The sequence below is a fragment of the Ornithorhynchus anatinus genome, chromosome X3, assembly GCF_004115215.2.
Source record: "Ornithorhynchus anatinus isolate Pmale09 chromosome X3, mOrnAna1.pri.v4, whole genome shotgun sequence".
Classification (NCBI taxonomy): Eukaryota; Metazoa; Chordata; class Mammalia; order Monotremata; family Ornithorhynchidae; genus Ornithorhynchus; species Ornithorhynchus anatinus.
Genome location: NC_041751.1, coordinates 11610604 through 11634760, shown reverse-complemented (window position 1 = coordinate 11634760; position 24157 = coordinate 11610604). Strand labels below are relative to the sequence as shown.

General features: G+C 41.0%; 1 protein-coding gene across 2 annotated transcripts in view; it reads right to left on the bottom strand.

The window, feature by feature from the left end:
• FBXL7 (F-box and leucine rich repeat protein 7) overlaps nucleotides 1–24157 on the bottom strand; it is a 471040-nt gene that overhangs the window by 446201 nt on the left and 682 nt on the right. The gene's annotated exons all lie outside the window — the stretch shown is intronic.

Here is a 24157-nt window from a genome sequence, read left to right as displayed (position 1 = left end):
TACCGTTGTTGTCTATGTGCTCTCTTCACCTACTATTCTCCAACTCAAGGTTTCTTTGCTCCTCCCAAGTCAACCTCTTGCTATCCTTCATTCTCAACTCTCCTGCCTAAATCTCCTTACTAATGCTGTTCCCCTGGCTTGGAATTCCCTCTCTCCCCACATCAGACAGACCACAGTTCTCTCTCTTCCACATTAAAACCCTCTTATGACCCAACCTCCTCTGACAAGCCTTCCCTGATTAATTTTGCAGCACCCTGAGTCAAAACATCCCTTCAGCCAACTCTAGTACTTATGAACTTATTTATTTATAACCAAATCAGCACTCATGTAAATATAGATAATGTATATAGACATATATTTATGAAATTAAGTATTTATTCTGACCATTCTAGTTGTAAATATTGTATATTATTTTATTGTCTCCTCAGAGTGTAAGCTCCTTGCAGGTAGGCAACATGTAACCTCTTTATTTGATACTTTCCAGGTGTCTAATACATTGCACCATGCCTAATGGGAGCTTAAAATAAGCAACTTCTAACTCTTCCTTTTGCTTGCTCTTCAACTGTACACCAAGCCGATGTTTAAGGAAATGTGTGTGACTGTCTCTATTGATGAGTACATTTTGCATCTCCCTCCTTCCCTTCTCTCTGTTTCTGCTTCAGTCTCCCTTTTTGCACTCTTAAATCAAAGGAAGGATTGAATCCACTTGCACCAAAACAATTCTAGCACCTCTACTTATATATATTACAGAATGTTTCAGTGGACTTCTTGCCAGTGAATTCGGAAATAATTCTTATCAACTAACAGCTAGGTACATTTTGAATTAAAATTTAGATTGAGGATCTAGAGTATAGTTCCTTTCTAACATTTACTGGACTGACTGATTTCTTAAACAAACAATTTCTTCAGACTGCAATCCAAGGAAACTTATAAATAGCATTAGGTGCTGCAAAATGAGAGCTTGCACCCACAAACCAGGGTGGAATGTTAGCATTTGCATAGTGAGGAAGGATTCATAATCACAAATCATTTTCCAAGTCCTTTCCAAGTAATATATTGGGTGCATTGCACCCAGTGAGCACTTAGTAAATACTATTTCTTCAAATCAGTATTATTCAATGCCTAGTGGAAAGAATTTGGGCCTCAGAGTTAGAGGACCCGAGTTCTAGTCCCACCTCAGCCACTTGTCTGCTGTGTGATTATGGGCAAATCACTTAACTTTTCGGCACCTCAGTTTCCTCATGTGTAAAATGGGAATCCTACTCCCTCCTAAACTGTGAGCCCCATATAGGACAGGGACTTTGTCTGACCTGATTATCTTGTATCTACCACTGTGTTTAGTATAGTGCTTCTCACCTAGTAAGTGCTTAAGAAATACAATGATAATTATTAATAATAATATCATATTGTCATCACTGACTATGAAGAACAATCATTTCCAGTGTTGGTCAGTACTGAAACACATGTAGTTCAAAATATGACATCAGTCGAATCAATAGTATTAATTGAGCACCTTTGTGCAGCGCTTTACACTAAGCACTTGGGAGAATACAAGAAAGTAAATACACATGATCTCTGCCTTCAAAAAATTTTAAATTGAAGTTTTCTAAACTAAGACATTCTTTTATTTTCAGTACTAAACAGAAGGAGCTTGTGCATTTAGCCCGAGGTAATAAGTGAAGGCAGACAGACAGGTCGGGGGCAGCCAATCTCTTGGGAGAAAACAAATATGTTTGTTTCTGAAATTCAAGGAGTGGGAGAAAGCATTTCAGGTAGCCAGTCCAGCTAGGCACTCTTTTTTCCCTTAATGTTATTGGTTAAATTCTTATTGTCTGTCAAACACTGTTCTAAGCATTGGGGTAGGTACAAATTAATTAGGTTGGACACAGTCCCTGTCCCTCATGGGACTCACAGTCTAAAGAGGAAGAATAAGTATCCCCATTCTATGGTTGAGGAAACTGAGGCACAGAGAAGTTAAATGACTTGCCCAAAATCACATAGCAAGCAACTCAGAGCTAGGATTAGAACGTAGGTCCCTTAAACTAGAAGTGAAGGTTCCCTCTAGAAAATGAAAAAAAAAACTGAAAGGAGAAAAAGAGTTTAAAGAGAAACCTGGAGCTGATCCGGGAGGTAGGAGGAATATTCTAAGGGTAAGGAAAGCCAAGGCCAGTATTTAGCTATGAAGCCGGAAGGGCATTCCAAATACGATTTGGGGCCCAACCGTGCTTATACCCATGCTTATTTTGGCAAGGCCTGCTGCTCTCTCCCCTTCCTCCAGGTTAGACCTTCCCTCCTCCCACCTGGTGGTGTGGAATTATCCCTGGGTCTGGGCAACGGGGTGCCAGGCGGAGGTCCTCTGCCGAAACACTCCTTTCCCTCCCTGCTGGTAGTTTTGCCTCACCCATTGCCACACTCCCCACCACACCATCTGGCTTGTGCCCCAAATCTGCCATTTGTTTCATCAGTCCCTGTGGAGCTTTCCTCTTCCCAGCCTTTTCCCACTAGTAATAATAATCATGGTATTTATTAAGTGCTTAGTACATGCATTGTACTCTAGTAAGCACTGGGGAAGACTCAAGATAATCAAATCGGACAGAGTCCCCATTCCACATTGGACCCATGATCTAAAAGGCAGGGAGTGCAGATAATGAAACTGAGATAGAGAGGTTTTCCTTGTTTAACAGATGAAAAAATAGAGACTCCAGCGTGGCTAAGAGACTTCCCTGAGATTCCAGCAGAGCTGGAAATAGAGCCCAGGTGTCCTCACTTCCAATCCTATAGTGTGTCACTAGGGCAGTTGATAACACAAAAGACTTGAAGAAGAATGACATTATTTACTTCCTTGATAACCTGAGCCCAGGATATCGAGTTATTACCTAGATGTGTCAGCTCTAGCAGGCTCTAATGGTCCTGGGAAGGTAGCAGACCTGGGAATCAATCAACGGTATTTACTGAGTTTCTACTGTGTGCGGAGCACTGTATTAAGTGCTTGGGAGATTCCAATACAATGAAGTTGGTAGACATTTTCCATGCCCAAAATAAGCTTTCAGTCTAGAAGGCACACCCACACACCCACTAAAGGTTGCTTCCTCCCAACTGGCCTCAAGTTACTATAAACTCCTACTATAGTAGAAGTCTTTATAGAGCACCCCCTTGGTGCAATACACTGTACTAAGCACTACCTACTCACACCTCTGTTCCCTCCCTCCGAGTTCTACAGCTACCATAACCCAAAGCAGAGCCACATCAAGAAGGCCACAATGGGATCATGCGGCTGCCACGATGTCTGAAGGAGTCTGCAGGAGATGCCTTCAACTGTAGTAGCCCTGAGGCAGCTGCCTCTTTTGCCTAATTACTGCTACCAATCAGGACTACCAACTCTATTGACCTCTTCCAAGTGCTTAGTACAGTGCTCCACACAAAGCAAGCTCCCAATAAATAGGCCTTCCCAGATTAAGCCCCCGTTTTTCCTCTGCTCCCCCTCCCCATTGCCCCAACTCGCTCCCTTTGCTCTACCCCTCGTCTCTGCCCCATAGCACCTGTGTATATATACTTAGATATTTATAATTCTATTTATTTTTATTAATGATGTGTATATATATATCTAGAATTCTTTTTACTTATAATAATGTTACTGATGCCTGCTTACTTGTTTTGATGTCTGTCTCCCCCCTTCTAGACTGTGAGTCCATTATGGGCAGGGATTGTCTCTATTTGTTGCTGAATTGTACTTCCCAAGCACTTAGTACAGTGTTCTGCACACAGTAAGCATTCAGTATCATTAATTGGACATACCACATGCCAATACACAAATGGGGACTCAGGGATGATTGAAAACGCCAATCAAATGCCTTGAGTTTGTTTCTACTGTGGCTTCCTCTCTGCTTTGCGCTCTCATTGACCTCCCCTTTCCCCACAAATAATAATAATGTTGGTATTTGTTAAGCGCTTACTATGTGCAGAGCACTGTTCTAAGCGCTGGGGTAGACACAGGGGAATCAGGTTGTCCCACATGGGGTTCACAGTCTCAATCCCCATTTTACAGATTGGGTAACTGAGGCCCAGAGAAATTAAGTGACTTGCCCACAGTCACACAGCTGACAAGTGGCAGAGCTGGGATTCGAACTCATGACCTCTGACTCCAAAGCCCATGCTTTTTCAGTGGAACCACACAAACATTCTCCATAGCTTGCCTCCCTCTGTTTTGCAGTCTCCTGTCTGTTTTTCCACAGTGGCCATTTTCTAAGACTGGTTTCTACTGTAAGTATTCACAGTTTGACTGATCACAAATTCCAACTTAGTGTGTCCAGATTTGTATAACTTTTACTACAGAGAAGCTTTTGTGCCTCTGAATCTTTTTTTTTCTTTTGGCTTCACTAATTCTTTCAGAACTTTGATGATAAGTAGCAGATAAGGTCCAGTGATAACCCCCAGTGCCCTTCATTAGGCATTGGCATCTCAGGCTGAACGGGTGACCTTACCTGTGATGTGATTTTTATTAAAATTACATCTCTTCCAAGAGGCCTTTCCCTACCCCCTCTCCCTTCTGATTCATCTATGCACTTGGATCTATACCCTTTAAAGCACCTGATTCTTGCCCCACAGCCCTTTTGTGTCTATTCATAACAATTTAAAATATATCTCCCCCTCTTGACCGTAAACTTCTTGTGGACAGGAAACATATCTACCTACTCTGTTGATTGCACCTCCTCAAGTGCTTAGTACTCAATTCATACTATAGATTGGATTCGGTTGATTGGAAGGGAAGGAGGGGGAGATGAGATCATGATCATAAACAGGCTGATTATTCTGAGCTAGGGCCACTACTGTTTTTCCCCAAGCAGATATATGGGTCTTCCAACCCCCTTCCTAATTATCCCGTGACTATCCAGCCCTCCCTCCTAATTACCCTTATGACCTTCTCTCCTTTAACATTTAGCACCAGCAAACTCAGATCGATCAATCTACAGTATTTATTGAGTACTTACTGTTGCAGAGCATTGTACTAAGTGCTTGGGAGAGTGCAATACAACAGGGGGGTGAATATCAACGGCTTAATGGGTATAGAGCCAAGTGCATAGACAATGTAGAAGGGAGAGGATGTTAGGGAAAAGGGGCCACCGAGGCAATAGTCCTGTTGGGGTACTGTGGCAGGGGAAGGAAACAGGGGTGCCCTTCATTTCTCAGTTATATCAAATTAGTGGCGTTGAACATTTACTATATACAGAGCTTGTACGAAGCACTTGGGAGAGTATGATGGAGTTGATAAACTTGACCCCTGCCCAAATGAGCTTACAGTCAAGAGGATTGTATGTAACTATCTCAGAATTTCTTGCATCTCTCTCTCTGTGCCTCTTTCCCCCCTCCTTAATTATCCAGATCCACTGTCAGATTGCCTTTCCCCTGCTTTTGGCTCTAACAGTTTTCCAGCTAAAAAAAATGCATTTCATTGATCTCAAAATGAGTCATCCAAACTCATACCCTTACAACCCATATATTCAGTATGAGAGAGTGACATACAGAAATAAAACTGCATGTTTAAAAATGCTTGTACAATTCATAACGGGACTCTGCTTTAGTGCACATATGAGAGGTTTCATTATAAAATGTCTAGCTATTTTCCTCAGTATATCACTGGGTTGCTTTTTTGTTCAATGATTAGGTCATTTGTTTCATAAACTAAGTTGCTCAAAAAGGTTCTTCTATTTTAGGATGCATATTTAGCCCTTTTATAAAATCAGAACACTCATAATGTGCTTTAAACATATTCCCACTTGGGATTGGTCTGTCAGCTGGGCAATTAGAGAATAGAACAGAAAGAGTTTAAAGAGAGGAAAAAAAGACAAGATTTTATATTCTTCAAGCCTTCTGGTGTTTTCTCAGGTGAATTATGATGACCTTAGCCAGGAGAGTTGGGCAATCCAAAGTAGAACATACGGAAATTATGGGAACGTGTTTACCTATAAAAACTGGGCCCAGGCTCAAGACCCAGGCTTGAGGGGATTATGTTCATGGCAAGAAGACTCAGAGGGCAAAATAAGGGCTGTTTCGTTTCCACTAGACAGGCAACAAAGCAAGCTCACAAAATATAGCCAACTCAGTTCTCTGGGGCTATGAGAGACAGTGATATAATAATATTGGTATTTGTTAAGTGCTTACTATGTGCCGAGCACTGTTATTCTAAGCGGTGGGGTAGATCAGGTTGTCCCACCTGAGGCTCACAGTCTCAATCCCCATTTTACAGATGAGGTAACTGAGGCACAGAGAAGTTAAGTGACTTGTCCAAGGTCACACAGCTGACCGGTGGCAGAGCTGGGACTAGAATCCAGGACCTCTGACTCCTAAGCCCATGATCTTTCCACTGAGCCACGCTGCTTCTCTAAATGAAATTCACCACAAATTCAAAAGCTTCATTTACACCAATTTTCAACTTTCTTTCCACACCAAACATTTTTTTCATCTTTAGCCCCTAGCAAATAGAAAAAACAAATGACTTGCAACACCTCCTTGACCTTCCCCCATCTACCTTCTTTCTATGCAATGAAATGGCTGAAAACAGAAGAGCAGGAGAGAGAAATTGGCTCTAGTGCAGTAGAACCTGACAGAACATCTTATACAAACAGTGATATTGAGTGATTACTGTATGTCGAGCACTGTACTAAGCGCTTGGGAAAGAACAATAAGGTGGCAAGATCCCTACATTTAAGGAACTTAGAGTTTAGAATAATAGACATCCCTGCTAGTGCTTAGTACAATGTAGTACACTCAGTGGATGCTCAATAAATACAATTACTGCTATTGCGATTCATAAGACCTTTAGAACATCGAGTTCACTTTGAGCAACTCGGTAAGGGGCCACAGCCACGTTCTCAGTTCTAAATCCACATACACCTAACCAGAAACCACTTAGCAGCTTAGATAGGGGCCTCCAGGAGCCTTATACCTCATTCCCAAACACAAATCATCGCACCTCAGAGCTTCAAGCCGCAAAGCATTTAGCATCAGCAGTTCCCACACCATCTCAGGGAACCCCCAACTCCTGCCCTGCTGACAACCGAGATCATTTCTTCTAGCCCCCTTCGATCCATACTAGCTTTCTTAATATCGTTTCCCTTTGTTTACCAAGTCCAAGGACATTTAGCTTACATTTAGTTTGAACTTGGTGTAAACTTTGAAGGGGTTTAATCCCACATTTAAAAAAAAAAAAATCACTCACCACCTTGATCCAGCTGACCTACCAAAAAAGGAGTTTTGTGCCAAAGATTATTTCATTCATTCATTCAAGTGTATTTACTGAGCGCTTACTGTGTGCAGGGCACTGTACTAAGTGCTTGGAAAGTACAATTCGGCAACAGATAGAGACAAAACCTACCCAACAATGGGCTCACAGTCTAGAACCTTATGACCTTCATTATCTTATCTACCGGTCACCTGGTCCTAAAAGTGATATGAGGGGCAAAAATGCCAATGGGTCAGAGCATTTACAATCACCGATTGTTACAGAGGCTGTATTTGGAGATTGAAAACAAGTACAACAACCTTTCCCTTCTAGTGGTTGGGTTGATGGAGGGTTGGAGAATATTGACATCAACTAATCATTACTGGCTTTTGCTCATTTATTTTTCTTGTTTTAATCCCATTGGTTCAGATGCTCAAGTTTCAGGTGGCTAAATTAAATCAAGAGGAAAGACTACTTCTTCCGATACTAAAAATAGTCAAGCAGTGGGATTCACTACCACAAGAGGGTCATAAAGTGGGTTGGGTGTAAAAACTAGGCTAGGTAATTGCATTACCAATTATTGTAGTTGAAAAATAAAGATATACAAAAACAACTGGACAGAGCCTGGGGTTGGGAGTCAAGAGACCTGAATTCTAATCCCAGCTCCGCCACTGACTGTTGGGTAACAATAGGCAAGTCACTTATCCTCTCTGGGCCTCAATTTTCCAATGTGAAAGACGGGTATAAAATACCTTTAGTCACTCCATTTTATACTGTAAGGTGCATATGAACAAGCATCTGTGTTTGACCTAATTACCCAAGCATTTTTGTGTTGTTTGTTGGTATTTGCTAAGCCTTACTATGTGCCAGACACTATACTAAAGCACTGAGGTAGATAAAAGATGGACACAGTTCTTGTCCCATATAGGTCTCACAATCTTAATCCCCATTTTATAGATGAAGAAACTAACTTGCTGTAAATCACAGAGCAGACAAGTGGTGGAGCCGGGATAAGAACCCAGGTCTTCCCAGGCCAGTGCTTTTTCCACAAGGCTATGCTGCTTCTCATTTAGAACATCAAAAACACTTCTTAAGTAGTATCATAATTATTATTATTATTACCACCCATGTCCCCTCCAACCTAGTATTCTGTCTCCAAAATGGAGGTTGATGAAATAGGGCTATGGTTGTTCTTTCTGACATACATTCTAATGGCTAGGGAAACATCTCCAGAAGCTAAACATCTCTAGCTTTTCCCCATTTTTCTCCTTGTGCCCGAGATCCCCCTCCTAGCAAAACTTCCCTGATGGTTTTCTTACTCCCTGCTGCAGAGAGAATAGCAAACCACCTTATTGCTTAGTGGAAAGAGCATGGGATCGGGAGACAGAAGACCTGGGATCTAGTCCCTGCTCTGCCACTTGCTTGCTGTGTGACCTTGGGCAAGTCACTTAACTTCTCTGTTCCTTGGTTTCCTCATTTGTAAAATGGGGTTAAAATGCCTGTTCTCCTTGACTTTTAGGTTGCAATCTCAGTTTAGGAAAGAGACTCTGCCCAATATGATTATTTTATATCTACCCCAGGCTTGGTACATAGTAAAATGCTTAAAACCATCTTTATTTTAATATTTATTGGTTCTCTCAGTAAATGGTTGAGGTATAAGAAAAGACTTACTGTTGAAGCAGCATGGCGTAGTGGATAGAGCATGGGCCGAGGAATCAGAAGGTCATGGGTTCTAATTCTCGCCCTCTCAGAGGCCTTCCCAGACTGAGCTCCTCTTCCCCCTCTACTCCCTCTGCCATCCCCCCTTTACCTCTCCGCAGCTAAAGCCTCATTTCCCCTTTTCCCTCTGCTCCTCCACCTCTCCCTTCCCATCCCCACAGCACTGTACTCGTCCGCTCAACTGTATATATTTTCGTTACCCTATTTATTTTGTTAATGAATTGTACATCGCCTTGATTCTATTTAGTTGCCATTGTTTTTACGAGATGTTCTTCCCCTTGACGCTGTTTAGTGCCATTGTTCTTGTCTGTCCGTCTCCCCCGATTAGACTGTAAGCCCGTCAAACGGCAGGGACTGTCTCTATCTGTTGCCGACTTGTTCATCCCAAGCGCTTAGTACAGTGCTCTGCACATAGTAAGCGCTCAATAAATACTATTGAATGAATGAATGAATAATTCTGGCTCTGCCACTTGTCTGCTGTGACCTTGGGCAAGTCACTTCATTTCTCTGGGCCTCTGTTACCTCATCTGTAAAATGGGGATTGAGACTCTGAGCTCCATGTAGGACAGAGACTATGTCCAACACGATTTGCTTTTATCTACCCCAGTGCTTAGAACAGTGCCTGGCACATAGTAAGCGCTTAACAAATACCATGATGATGACTATCAGCAATGCAGTTGTTTTAAGGGCTTTACCAGTTGAATGATTTCCAACTATTTTTTCACAGGACAAAGTAAAATACAGAATTTTTGTTTAATCATTGTCAGCCATTGTGAGTGATTGTGGTTCTGACTATTGTTAACATCTTTCACCAACGTAATGGATAATGAAACATAATCATATGATGTTCCTTAATAATAAACTATTAGTTCCACATGAAAAGAGGAAGAACTGGAACTAGGAAAAGAAAAGGTGGCAGGGCTCCAAGAAGCATTTTTCAAGAGTTCATTATGCCAGAAAAGCTCAGAAAAAGCTGAAACTTTCTTAGATGCTAGGATTCACGTCATAGTCTTATATTTGAGAGTGGTTTGTTGTCAATAAGGTTAACAATGTTAAAAAGGCACCCCCATTCCTGTCACATTCACATGTCTAGTTCTGATTTAGTGCTTTCAGCTCAGTGCAGTGATTTTCCCATAGGAGTCACAAACTGATAACATCTAATGTATTATGATTGATCACCTAGAAAGTGATAATCATTACACGTGCCTCTTATGATGACGGGGGGGAGAACAATTATTTTATCTGACAGATGAATTCTGAGTCTTCTTATTTTATGCACTTCTAATTAAATCTGAGCTAAAACTGCACTGCTGAATGAGGTAAGCCCACTCATCCATCTGCTGAAAAGAAATCAGAAAGAAAAGACGTTAAAGGCTTAGCCTAGATATGCCCACTTGAACAACTGTGATATGCTTGTCCCTTTATCCAATGACAAGAGGTAGTTGAAATAAGATTAAAAAAACCTTACTTTATCCAGATTTCATAGAATTTTAAAATCATTTAAAAATGGAAAAAAAAAAAAAAACATTGAGGTCTTGGGGCCTTGGAGAAAGAACCCTGGACTAGAAGTTAGGAGACCTGATTTCTAATCCCAGCTTTGCCACTGGCCTGCTGTGGGACCCTGGGCAAATCTCTTAACCTGCCTGGGTCCTTCTCATCTATAAACAGGAATAAGATAGATTTGAGCCCCATATGGGACAGGGACTGTGTCCTACCTGATCACTCTTCATTTACTAGCCACAGTAAGTGCTTAATAAATATTATTATTATTAAATTGGTCTTTAACTAAAGCAGAGGAGGACACCAGAATGGCATAAATATAAGATGACAGCCACTTTTCACATTAAAGACATGACACTACATTTTCCATTTTTCTTCCAAATTTACTATATTGTCTTCATTCTGTTTCTTCTATGGCTGCATTCAAAACCCTATCTAAAACTCCACTCCCTTTATCAGTTACAATTTCTCTGGACTTGCTGGTGACAAGCTACCAAACTAACCATCTGAAATTATCCACCTATGTTATTTTCCTCCAAAATGAGTCATTTAAATAATATAAACACCCCTAAATCATTTCTCTTTGCCAACAAGAGAAACTGAAGAGGGAGTGCCTGTGCCCGTGTGCACAAAACGTTACTGAAATATCCTAGATGAACGCCAACACTGAAGTAGTCATAGTGGTGGCATTTGTTGAGTACCTACTGACTAAAAGTGCACCTGACTAAGTACAGCAATCACTGGTATTTGAGCACAGGGCTCTGCGCACAGTAAGTGCTTGATAAATACAAATGATCAATTGCAAGGTGGACCTAACTCCCGGAGTGCTTTCAAACATGGCCTTAGTGAACCTTAGCAGGCTAAGGGGAACAGACTAGCTCATCTTCCCTTGGGCCGGAAAATCACAAGCCTATGAATATGCATACTGAAAAAATATTCTAGTCTAGACTGTTTCCTTTAGCACAATATTCCCTTTCCTTTTATATCTTTCTCACCAAATGCTGATTTCATGGATTTTCCAATTCAGTGTCACCATCCATTCCTTTAATCCACTCTCATTTCCTCCAAAGACCACTAAGGCATTAAAGCATATATGTATTTTTTCAGAGGATGCGAATTATGAATGATGCCAGAGAGATGATTATCTTCTCTCTCCCCAGCACTTTATACAGTGCTTGACACTTAGTAAGTTCTTAACAGATGCAATTTTTAAAAAAATGGAAATTGACATTCAAAATATCATCACAAAGGATATTCATTCGTTTATTTCAACCGCCCAGAAAAAAAAGATCAGAACATCAAACCAAATATCTAATCACAAAATTCTGATTGGGATGATATATATTTGCACTTGTTTTCATCATCAGCTGTATTTATTGAAAACATACTTAGTGCAAAGCACTGGCTAAGCACTAGGGAGAGTGTAATGTACCCCATTCAGTAGGAGCTCCATAAAAGCCATTACTATTACTACTTGATTGCAAGCCACTAGAGGGCTGGGAACTCTGTCTAAAAACCCCTGTGTTGTTTTTTTCCCAGCAATTAATGCAGTGCTCTGCACACAGTAGATGCTTAATAAATATTACTACCACTACTTACTATCACCTAGGTATTCAGTGAGGATACTTCAGTAATATCATGTTGAGTTCAGTAAAAATCCAACCTACACTGTGGGGTGATGGTTGATTGCACAAAGGAGCCAACCATTGTCTTTGAGTTTCCAAAAAGAAACTCACCTTGATTTAGCTTTCCCCCTTCTTGTCTTGTCTTGAATCCCTAGACAGTATGCTCCCCAGGATACTTATAATTCAATGACAGCATTCAACTAGGTTCACGGATGTTGAAACTGAAATGTACTTAGGATTTGAGGTGTGTTGGCTGGTACATAACCTTGTTGTCTTTCAGACTGCATCCATATCTCCAGGCCTGGTCTCTCTCCTCCTCTCAGTCTCATTTCCTACTGCCTTCGGGACATCTCCACTTGGATGTTGCAACAACGCATTAAACCTAACACGTCCAAAACAGAACTCCATTATCTTCTCAGATAAACCTTGTCCCCCCATGACTTTCTCATCACTGTAGACAGCACCATCATCCTCCCTGTCTCACAAGCCCATTACCTTGGCATTATCCTTGTCTCCTCTCTCTCATTCAACCCTCATATTCGGTCATGAAACCCTGTCAGTTCAACCTTCACAACGTTACTAAAATCAGCCCTTTCCTCTCCAAACTGCTACCTTTTTAATCCAAGCATTTACCCTACCCCACCTTGATTACCCTATCAGCTTTCTTGCTGACCTCCCTGCCTCCTGTCTCTCCCCACTCCAGTCCATTCTTCACTCTGCTGCCCTAATCACTTTTCTACAAAAATGCTCAATGTTTTCCCACTCCTCAAGAACCTCCAGTGGTTGCCTAGTTACCTCTGCATCAAACAGAAACCCTTTACTATAGGCTTTGAAGCACTTTGCCTTCTCCTACCTTAACTCCCTGATTTTCTATTACAACCCAGTCTGGACACTCTGCTCCTCTAATGCCAACCTATTCACTGTAATGCGATCTCATCTATCTTGTCACTGACCTCTCACCCATGTCCTGCCTCTGGCCTGGAATGCCCACCGTCAAAGTCTTAATGGTACTTGTTAAGAACTTACTATGTGCCAAACGCTGTTCCTAACTCCGGGGCAGATACAAGTTAAGCAAGTTGGGCACAGTCCTTGGCCCACATAGGGCTCACATTCTTAATCCTCAGTTTTACAGATGAGGTAACTGAGGCCCAGAGTAATGAAGTGACTTGCCCAAAGTCACCTAGCAGACATGCAGCAGAGCTGCGATTAGAACCCATGTCCTTCTGAAAGCACGTCCCCTACTCCTTTCTGTGTCACCCTAGAACTTGATTTGCACCTTTTATTCACGCCTTCCTCAGCCCCACAGCACTTGTGTACATATCCATAATTTAATTAATTTATAGCAATGTCTATCTCCCCCTCTAGACTGTAAACTCGCTGTGGTTAGGGAATGTGTCTACCAACTCTGTTGATAGTGTACTTTGCCAAGCACTTAGTACAATGTTCTGCACACAGTAAGCCCTCAATAAATACAATTGATGGATTGACTAATTGTCAGTCCACTATATTCAATGGCAATGGTCTAGAGAAAGATTAATTATGTTCTTACATGTATTTCAAATCATCTAGTATCTATGAAGATGAACTTAGAAGAAAGAGTGGCAGAAACGATCCTCAGATATCATGGTGAAGAAACAGATCTATTTACTTTCTTCCCTTCTGCACCCCACTAATAGCATTATTAGAAAATGGGCCTGGGAGTAGGAGGACCTAGGTTCTAATCCTGCTCTACCAATTGCTTGCTGTGACCTTGGGGAAGTCACTTAACTTCTCTGTGCCTCAGTTCTCCTGTTCTCCCTCCTGATTAGACTGTGAAACTCATGTGGGACAGGGACTGTGTCCAACCTTACTCACTTGTACCTATCCCAGTTCTTAGAACAGTGTTTGACACATAGAAAGTGCTTAACAAATACCATAAAAAAAACCCCGCTGCCAACTGGGTCACTGTACAACAGGAAGTGGCATTTTTCAGCTTAGATTAAAATCGAGGTCTTCCTCTCTTGTAGTCATAAATTTTTTCATTCACTCAATGGTATTTCCTTAGAGCACTGTCTGAATAGCTTGGAAAAGTCAAGTGAAAGACAGGGCGGGATTCCTGACCCTGAGAAGTTTACAGTTTGATCGTATCTTGAGGTATTGCAGTCTACGTTCTTCAAATAGCCCTGAGCTACTAAAATGATATCTAATTCCTCATTTCTTGTCAAATTTCTAGATCCCATTAGGGCAGTGAATTGATAAACAGTTTCTGTGGCTGGAATGGTAACAAATAATAATAAGTATGATGGCATTTATTAAACATTTATTATGTGTCAAGCACTGTGCTAAGAGCTGAAGATACAAAATAATCAAATGGAACATAGTCTCTGGTATAAAAAAAAAGGTTCACAGTCTAAGGGGAAGAAAAAGCAGGTATTTTAGCCCCATTTTACAGATGAAGAAATGAAGGCACAGAATGGTTAAGTAACTTGTGCAGGGTCACACTGCAGATAATCCACAAACCTGGTACTAGACCCTGGGTCCCAGTCTGTGCCCTTTCCATTATGCCATGTATAACTGTGTAAAATCTATCTTACGTGCCTTAGAAATTTTAGGCAATGAGATTAACAGGGTTTTTTTCTTTTAGGAAAGCAACCCTTCCAATTTAAGAAAAATCACACAATTCAAAAATATCTAGAAAACGTGATGAAGACTTTAAGCTTAAAAAGCTCCTACATATGAAAAAGGATGATTGTGAACCTGCCAGTGCCAACTGGATTTTGTGTTCCAATAGTGCAAAAAAAGTTATACTGGGAATAACTTGTTCATGAGTAATTTGACGGTTCAATCCCACTAATGGAACCAGGGCTATGGAAAAAGATGATGAAGAGATTCCTAATGAGGACCAGTTATTTACTCATCTGGCACCAGGAAGTGTGGTTTATGCGGTGTGTGTACACACACACACACACACACACACACACACTGAGCACTCAGATGATGGAGCTGTCTTTGGAATTGAGTCTTTTTAGGCAATTCCTGAAATTAAAAAGAGCAAATGTGGAAAGAAAAGGGAAAGAAAATGGTTTACACAAAATAAGCCATGAGGCAGAAGATAAATTGTCACTTGACCCCGAGCTCTCAGAAATCAAGTAGCTTTTTGAACCACTGATTTCAACAGTAAAACATTGAAAATATTAACAACATGTTTTAAATCCAACACGTGGAAAAATCTACAAATGTTAGTTTTATTTCAGTAATTTATACAGGACTTTTATTTCCAAGTGCCCAGGGAACTTTCACACATTATGTCTATGTGAGGTGAGTGGGCTTTGGAAAGCTCATTTTTAAGCAGAAATTTCTATTTCTTCTAGGATTCTGTACAGGGCAAGCATGATGGGATTCTGCACATTACTAAGTGGACATTGGCCAGTTCTGAGCTCTGTAGAAAAAAAAAAATCTAGAAAGCCAGGATGTCTTATTACTTCTCAGAGCCCAGACTGAGCACTATAATACTCAGCATTAAAGACATATGTATATTTTTATTTTAATTATCTTTTGTATAGTCAAGTGTTGATTCAACTGTTTCATCCTGAGATAGTTGAACTAATTCCTGATATATCCTTGCTCTTCCTCCAGCTCCCACTATTTATCAGAGCACAAGCCTGGGAGTCAGAAAGATCTGGGTTCCAATCCTAGCTCTGCTACTTACCAGCCTTGTGACCTTGGGCAAGTCATTTAACTTCTCTGTGCCTCAGCTCCCTCATCAGTAAAATGGGAATTAAGGTTATCTTATATCTACTCCAGTGTTTAGTACAGGGTCTGGCACATAGCAAAGGTTTAAACCAATACCGTAAAATACAAAAAGTAATTTTTGACCATCTCCCCCATTAGACTTCTTGAGGGCGGGGATGGCGTATGTTGTTTTTGGTGTATTCTCCCGGATACTTAATACAGGGCCAGGATTCAGTAGATGCTGAGTAAATGCAATGGATGGCCTGGGAATCTCATCACCTCTGTTAGACTGATCTAAAGAGGCACCAACTTTTCCATTCCACAGTCCTAATTGCTACTGAGGGAGCCTCAGAGCTGTGCCAGAGTACAAACACGCCCATAACCAGGTTATTCCTTTCTCAGACCACAGCCTGTGGGAAATCGATGAGAGTCAGACATTAATACTTCTATTTTCCTGCATTTGGTGGCATTCCATAGACCCTCTATTCATATCACCTTACATGATCTATTCAAAACCCAGATATTGACAACTTATCATGAATATGTAGCTGACCAGAGTGGTTGGATCAGAGTAACAGCTAACTCCCTCAAGCCTCCGATAAAAAGTTAACTGAAGCGGGTCCTCCAACTGGCAAGCAGTGTGGCCCATTGGAAAGAGTACGGGCCTGGGAATCAAAGATCCTGGCTGTACCACTTGCCTACTGTGTAATTTTGGACAAGTTACTTACCTTCTCTCTTCTTCAGTTCCCTCTTTTGTTAAAATGGGGATAAAATACCTCTTCTCCTTCCTACTTAGACTGGGAGCCTCATGTGGGACAGGGACGGTGTCTGACTTGCTTATCTTGTATCTACCCCAGGACTTGGGCACATAGTTTAAGTACTTAACAAATACTGTTATTATTGTTTAGTGAGTTCATATCATTTCTGAAACAATGGGACACACGGGGTGTGTTTCATATTGTTACAATTACAATGACACTAAAAATTTGGGTCACCACAATCTTTGCTTCCGAGTTTCACATACATCAGAAATCCTTGCTAATGATGCAATGGTAGCTCCCAAGATAGAGTGGACAATACATGATTTTAGAGAGGGCTTTCTTCTCAGCTGATCTTGCCTTTAGTGTCCCCTGTCGTGTTCAACAATGTGTCATGAATCACTGTACTCTTCCTGTATTCTTTACTTGCTTTGCAGGATCACGATCAGGTTAATGTAATCACTCCAAGTGGCCAGTTCGATGAGAAGCAAAGAATTACAGCTACTGTATTTATACAGCAATGAAAGTGGGAGTTTCAAAATAAATAGGAATTTTTTCAGGTGGTGCTGTGGCAGTGTTAGAAACATGATGCCGATTAATGGAACATCAGATTTCCTGCAAAGCCTTACATTCCCAGGGCTAGATAACCACTTTTGAATTAGTTAGGGTCAGGGCTTGTGACAAGCCTCAGGGTGGAGGGTCTGGGAAAGTGGAAGTGACAGACCAAGATCTCCACAAAGTTAATGTAATGAAATCAGTATAACCCTTCCCAGTCCCAAATTCAGCTTCCGGAGCTCAGAGAATTTCTATCCCAAAATGTCCCTCCCCACTAGATTGAGACTCCAATATGGGTGAGGGACTGTGTGAGCTGATCATCTTGTATCTATCTCAGCACTCAATCCAGTACTCAGCACAGAGTAAGCATTTAAATACCACAATAATAATATGCCATATTACTAAAAAACTCAAGTTCAATCTTTGCCATTATGATTTATAGCCTATGTTTTCCAGTTTGAATCACACATCATTTCAAAGCCACTTGTGATAGTGTGTGGAGGCACCCTAAAGTCTGGATCAGCCTGATCCACTATTGGAGCAGTGATGGCGGCATTAGTAGAGTCTTTATAGTTGGCACTTTTCCAGGAAAGCGGGGACCTACTGTGAAAGTAAAAGACACGCTGAAGGTCCCTAGGCCCTAACGGGGAATTCACCATTTACTTTATCTAAAAGATTCTCAGTGTAAGTGTCCTGGGGTAGATGTCTTCATGGTGTCTTAAATCCGTGATGTTTATCTTGAAATAGTTGGCTCAAAAATCTCACTGGTCTCAATTCCACTCCTATATTTTCTAAAGCAGTGATTGCCTATTTAAACAATGTTGAAGGCTGTTGATTACACGTAGGGAATTAGGAAAAATGATTCCAACCATGCTCATCTGCCTGGAACTACCCAGAGCTCCATAAATATGATTGACTGATTGATAGAATACAATGTGATAAGGGAAGAAACAGTTATGTGATTGACTAACTGCTTCTGTCACTCCCACCAAGATGGAACAGAGAAAGGTAGAAGAAGGCCCTGAACGATATAGGAGGGGGAGGAGAATGGGGTGATAACAATAATAATTATGGTTTTTGTTAAATGCTTACTATGTGCCAGGCACTCTACTAAGCACTGGGGCGGAAACAAGCAAATCAGGTTGGACACAGTTCCCGTCCCACATGGGGCTCACAGTCTCAGTCCTCTTTTTACAGATGAGGTTATTGAGGCACCGAGAAATGAAGTGACTTGCCCAAGGTCACACAACAGGTAAGTGGCAGAACTGAGGTTAAAACCCGTTAACTTCTGATTCGTAGGCCCAGGCTCTACGCCATGCTGCTTCTCTAGAGAGTGGGGAGGTAATGCAGGCTGTCTAGGCTATCTTGTGGCTTCTCACTTTAGATTCTCCAGTCTCTGCTCCCTGTTGTAGCTCCCTAGTCCTCCCCATATCCAAAGCCTTTCTAAAAACCCATTCTCTCCAACAAGCCTTCCCCCACTAATTCCTACCATCTATCACTTATCGCCAGCAAATATTCATTGAGTGCTTACTTTGTGCAGACCAATGTACTAAATGTTTGGGGAGTGCAATATTCAAATAGGAAGGATGGCTATATAACTTTTGTTTTTCATCGGGGTACTGTATATGTTATTGTTCTTGTAAACTGTATCGCAGAGAAGCAGATGATGATATTTCAGGCTGGGGGATTTTTTTGTTTGGTTTTTGTGGTATCACAATTAACCTTGCTTTGCTGAAAGTTATGAATGAAAAAAAGACAAAAACTGAAAATTTGGTTTTCAAATGTACACTCTGTAAGTCTTTTTCAACTTGTAGTCTTTCATGAGAGCCTATTTGCCTTCTACCTTTTGTCGTTAACATTTTATTTTTTCTCATTCTGCTAAATGGCATTCTAAAATGAACTAAATATCAAGGATATTGTTTTAGAGAATGGAGAATGTATTTTAGTTTTCTATTTCTTTGCCTGCCCAGGTTTGTAAAACAGTTAGCTTCCTTAAGTAGCATACAATGAACATTTAACAGGGGAGCTCAGGATATACTAAATTGGGGGAAAGAGTGATAATAGGAAAGAGAGGAAGGGAGGAACAAGAGGAGAGTTAGAAAAGGCAAGAAGATGAGAGCTAAAGAAAGACAGATCGCCTTGGATAATTTTGCATTTTATTTCCACCTGCAGCAAGGTCTAGAGAAAGAGCATGGGCCTGGGAGTCAGAGGACCTGGATTCTAATCCCAGCTCTGTCATGTGTCTGCTGTGTGACCCTGGGCAAGTCACTTAACTACTCTATGCCTATATTACCTCATCTGTAAAATGGGGATTTAATCCTCTGATTTTAGACCCCGTGTGGGGCAGGGACTGTTTCCAATCTCATTTACCTGTATCTACCCCAACACTCAGAACAGTGTTTGACATACACTAAGCACTTACTAAGTACCATACCTGCTGTCTTACCATGGTTTTAGAGGGGAGAAAGCCAAGTTTTCCCTGAAGTGTTTTTTAGCTGTAAGACTGATGTAAACATTTCAAGTTGCTTTTGTTTGGTAGTCTTAATCAAAAAAGTGGTTGGCAAGATTGGTCATAAAGGTAAACTTTTTCCCAGTGAGATGGCATCATGCATGTTACTTCTTTAAACCAAACATGCAACTTTTAGCTGCAGTTGAACTGCATAAATGCAACCCAAAAGCATGTTATTTTCAGCCAAATTGATGTTGCCCTCCTTTATAAACTGCTTACAGATCTGGGGGCTGGAGGCGTAACATGCCAAAAGCCATTCTAAAGATTGAAAGACAACTTTAAAAAGGATTATAAAAATGACAGTATTCAAATGAATTCCTCTCAGTAGAAAGCCTTTATGAAGATGCTAAGTAACTTTTATTCTATTGAGCTAAAATAATATTCTGAATAAATATTTGTTTATCATGTAATTCAAAGGAAAAATATCTTTACTAATATACATTTGTGGAATTTGCCTTAGTCTCTTGGTTGTTTGCAGATGTAGAGTGCTCTCTGTTTACTGGCTCTAGTTCCCCAGAAAACATAAAGAAACAAATGGATATCTCACTGAGGAGCAAATGGGTTCCTAGCTGCCTGACTTCCTAGAGTCAAAAGGCAGTATAGACAGTAGGAGAACCTGAGAGAATACTACCATATGCAGAACATGAAAATTTAAGTGGAAAAAACATTCGTTTGGCGAATCACAAATAATATCTGATGTGGTTATGATTAATAATGTCATTACCACAGTGCTAATGTTTTCCCTCACATGATTTGGCAAATAGGTATAAAACTTCTTTAAGGATAAAAAAGTAGAATTTACTGTTAAAGGTACATTAGTTACTGATGCACCATACAGTTTCTGACATATGGAGGATATCTAGATCATCCCGTTTAAAATTGCTATTTAACATGAATCATGTTCACATTTATTTCCTTCTGTTCCCTGTGAATATACACTATTTCATCACCAAACACTAGACTGTAAACTCTTTCAGGACAAGGATCATGTGTACCAATTCTATTGCACCATACTCTCCCAAGGACTTAGTACAGTGCTCTACACACAGTAAGCACTCAATAAATGCCACTGGTTGATTGAAAACAAGCAAAGTTTATTAAGTAAGAGGAAGACTTTTTTTTCCAATAATGCATGGCCTTCAGTATTAAAGTGGTGGGGATACAGAGAGGAAAGTTTCAGGACCCACAAACACAACTAGTATTCAGGTGATTTAAGAGTCACACTGTCAGCAGACCAACAGTCAATAATTTCCTTTTCCACATCGTCAATCTCTAAATTTTTTAAACCTTACTTATGTTATTGTACATATCCTTGAACTCAGATTTCTAGAATGGCCTGGTCGGCTCAAAACTGCCAGAGAGCACCACATTCGCATGTTTAAACATGCAAATTGCTCTGAGCAAATCTATTTCCAAATAGGAGTCAAGATTTAAGAACTATGCCTCGTCTGGTAAAGACAAGATGTCAACTGAATAAAATACTTATCATTCATGGAACAGCATTGCGCTTGAAGAAAAACATAGACAATAGTAAAAGATGGATAGTCATGACCTAGTGGATAGAGCAAGGGCCTGGGAGTCAGAAGGCCCTGGGTTCTAATCCCAGCTCTGCCACTTGTCAGTTGTGTGACTTTGAGTAAATCATTCTACTTTTCTGTGCCTCAGTTACCTCATCTGTAAAATGGGGATTGAGACTGGGATTCCTATGTGGGACAGGGATTGTGTCCAACATGATTTGCTTGTATCTACCCCAGCGCTTAGTACAGTGCCTGGCACATAGTAAGCACTTAAATACCACAAAAACTACTTAGTAGTAAATTAGTCATCTTTTCATTTATAATGATCTTCTCAAAATGAATTTAAGATACTTTTTGCCCAACAATCCCTCTGTGTCTGAGAATGCACAGGCGCAAACAGACCATACTTCCAACCCTCCATATACATTTTTTCCTGTTACCCCTGGATGAGGATCGTGACCCTAGCCCTCCTGAAACTGAAGCCAACAGGAGACAAATTTTATCATGTGACTTCCATACCCTTGCCTGGGCAAGACAGTGACCAATAAACATGCCCAGAAAGCAAGAGAAGAAAGTCTTTGCTGATTTGTTCTGCATTTGCCTTGGGAGTACAATCTGCTCAGTGTATGTTTGAAGGTAATTCCAGAATTTTATTGGAGGAGGTTTCATAGCTGGGCCCTGGGTTATTCCCTACTTAAATCTGCTGCTGTATAAGATGGGTCCATTTGGAACCAGAAGGCTCAGGCAGGCTCTCCACCCACACCCATTAGAGATCTTGAAGCTAAAAAGAAGGAGCAACACCCTCTCCCATCCTGCCCACCAGCTATATCTCAGTAGCCTTGTCCTTTCACAATGGAAGCCAGCCTCCATATTGCTTGGGATGGTGGAAAAAAAAAAAAAAAGAACCCTGAGCCTTTGGATAAGAAAGAGTTGCAGCTTACTTGAGAGACTGAGAAGTTTATCAGGATCCTAAGATTACTCCACAATGAGAAAGCTGGCCATATCAGATCACAGGGGCCTTGTCTGGTCCTTTCCCTGTTACCAAGCTAACAAAAGAGGGCTAGGTCCAGGTCCAGTCATTGTCAATCTATTCTCTAGAGCCAGGCTCGAGAACATAACAAAAAGACTAGAGTCCACATGGGAGATCACCAATCCTCTGGGAAACTCTCTCAACTCAACAGAGCCTACAAAAAAGAACCTGATGATTGGTCAGCGTTAATCAATCATATATATTGAGTGTTTGTGCAGGGCTTGGAGAGTACAACCTAACAGACTTGATAGACCCAGTTTGTTTTTTTATGGTATTTATTAAGTGCTTATTATGTGCCAGGAACTGTACTAAGTGCTGGGGTGAATACAAGCTAATCAGGTTGTACACAGTCCCACCCACTGAAAAAGCAGATCCGCCAAAGAAGACATGTAAATGAATAAGAACCGCTTCTCAGAGGCATCCAAGTACTACCGCCTGGCAATTAGTCTGAGAAGACCACAGCATGCGCATCTCATAAATAATCAAAGTGGGTAAAATCCCGTGCAGTCATTTTAAAGCACTCCTATTCTCATATACTGCTGTGCCTCCAATATAAAGTTATAATTATGCCAGGATCTTTTCCAGCTAGGAGTATTTATAATGAACGGAACAAATACATACGACTTTTCAGCTCACACTTCAGAGGGCCCTAAATGAACCTCCTTTATTGCCCTATGTAAAGTGGTGAACATAAACTTATATGCATAAGCCATTTACATCACAATTAATGGCGGGTATGATTGTAGAGCACACTTTATATGAAGGTAGAGAGTAATACTAATGGCACCTAACAAATGTTAAATGACACTAACTGCAATGCCTACAGATCAATAAGGGGCCTGTAAGTGACCTGTAGGTTTGTCATCACAGTACTGAGAGGCACCATCCTGTTCTACAATTCTAAATCCAACACATTTTTTATGCACAGCAACAGAGAGGATATAAGGTCACTAGGAATATACAAATGGCCTGGCAGAAGTTGTGGAAGAAGGAGAAAGAGATGGCATTTTTTCCACCAGCTTGAGAGTCAGAGGTCATGGGTTCTAATTCATGACTGCCACATGTCAGCTGTGTGACTTTAGGCAAGTCACTTCACTTCTCTGTGCCTCAGTTACCTCCTCTGTAAAATGGGGATTAAGACTGTGAGCCTCAAGTGAGGTTGATCCCCAGCTCCCATAGCTATTTCTGGGCCTGGGCCCCGAGGAATGGGAGAGCCACCCTCAGGACCAGCTGGGGGCACCGACACCTCCCCTACTCCTCCTCGTATCTTCTATCTACCCCAGCACTTAGAACAGTGCATGGCACATAGTAAGCGCTTAAAAAATGCCATCATTATTATTTATATATTTGGCCTAAACCCGTAACAAGGGAGTGGGTGAGTGGCACATACGTGCAATTTTGTTTCAGACTGTTGAGCCACTCTGGGGAATGAAACCCTACTTAACAGATGAAGAAACTGAGGCCCTGGTCATGCTCACACAGTAGACCAATAGCCCAGCTGGGACACAAACCCAGTTCATCTCACATGTTTATTAGTGAGCACATCATCAGATGTATACTATTCCTTAAGGCTAACTGGATACAACACAATACTCACTGTAGAATGAGGCCTACAGCACCTAGAGGAGAAGCAAAGTTCTTCAGTTTTGTAAGGCCTCTAAGAATTCATTAGGTCTGATTTTCATGGGCTCCATTTTTCTTGCTTCTAAAATCAAGGGGAAAACTTGGCAAAATGCAACTCCCAAAGAACTCCCGTTATTACTTTAATTCTTCAGTAGCTGATCAACACCTCAATTTACCAATTATCACTTTAAGCCCTTGCTGTTGGAGTTGGATTTCTGCTTCGTTTTAACCTGGGATTAGTTCTTTCCAATGAGACAGATAAATGTGAATTTTATTTTTTCATGTCATCATCCACGATATTTGAGTACTTATGTGTGCTTAGCACTGTACTAAGCACTCGGGAGAGTACATTACAAGGAGTCGGGAGACATCGTCCTGGCGCACAAGAGCT